This window comes from Rattus norvegicus, chromosome 16, assembly GCF_036323735.1.
Source record: "Rattus norvegicus strain BN/NHsdMcwi chromosome 16, GRCr8, whole genome shotgun sequence".
Lineage (NCBI taxonomy): Eukaryota > Metazoa > Chordata > Mammalia > Rodentia > Muridae > Rattus > Rattus norvegicus.
The window spans coordinates 47,365,431-47,366,187 of NC_086034.1; positions in this window are offsets into that span (position 1 = coordinate 47,365,431).

Sequence of the window (757 nt, forward strand, 5' to 3'; positions counted from 1 at the left end):
GGGCATCTGGGTTCTTTCCAGCTTCTGGCTATTATAAATAAGGCTGCGATGAACATAGTGGAGCACGTGTCTCTTTTATATGTTGAGGCATCTTTTGGGTATATGCCCAAGAGAGGTATAGCTGGATCATCAGGCAGTTCAATGTCCAATTTTCTGAGGAACCTCCAGACTGATTTCCAGAATGGTTTTACCAGTCTGCAATCCCGCCAACAATGGAGGAGTGTTCCTCTTTCTCCACATCCTCGCCAGCATCTGCTGTCACCTGAGTTTTTGATCTTAGCCAATCGCACTGGTGTGAGGTGAAATCTCAGGGTTGTTTTGATTTGCATTTCCCTTATGACTAAAGATGTTGAACATTTCTTTAGGTGTTTCTCAGCCATTCGGCATTCCTCAGCTGTGAATTCTTTGTTTAGCTCTGAACCCCATTTTTTAATAGGGTTATTTGTTTCCCTGCGGTCTAACTTCTTGAGTTCTTTGTATATTTTGGAAATAAGGCCTCTATCTGTTGTAGGATTGGTAAAGATCTTTTCCCAATCTGTTGGTTGCCGTTTTGTCCTAACCACAGTGTCCTTTGCCTTACAGAAGCTTTGCAGTTTTATGAGATCCCATTTGTCGATTCTTGATCTTAGAGCATAAGCCATTGGTGTTTTGTTCAGGAAATTTTTTCCAGTGCCCATGTGTTCCAGATGCTTCCCTAGTTTTTCTTCTATTAGTTTGAGTGTGTCTGGTTTGATGTGGAGGTCCTTGATCCACTTGG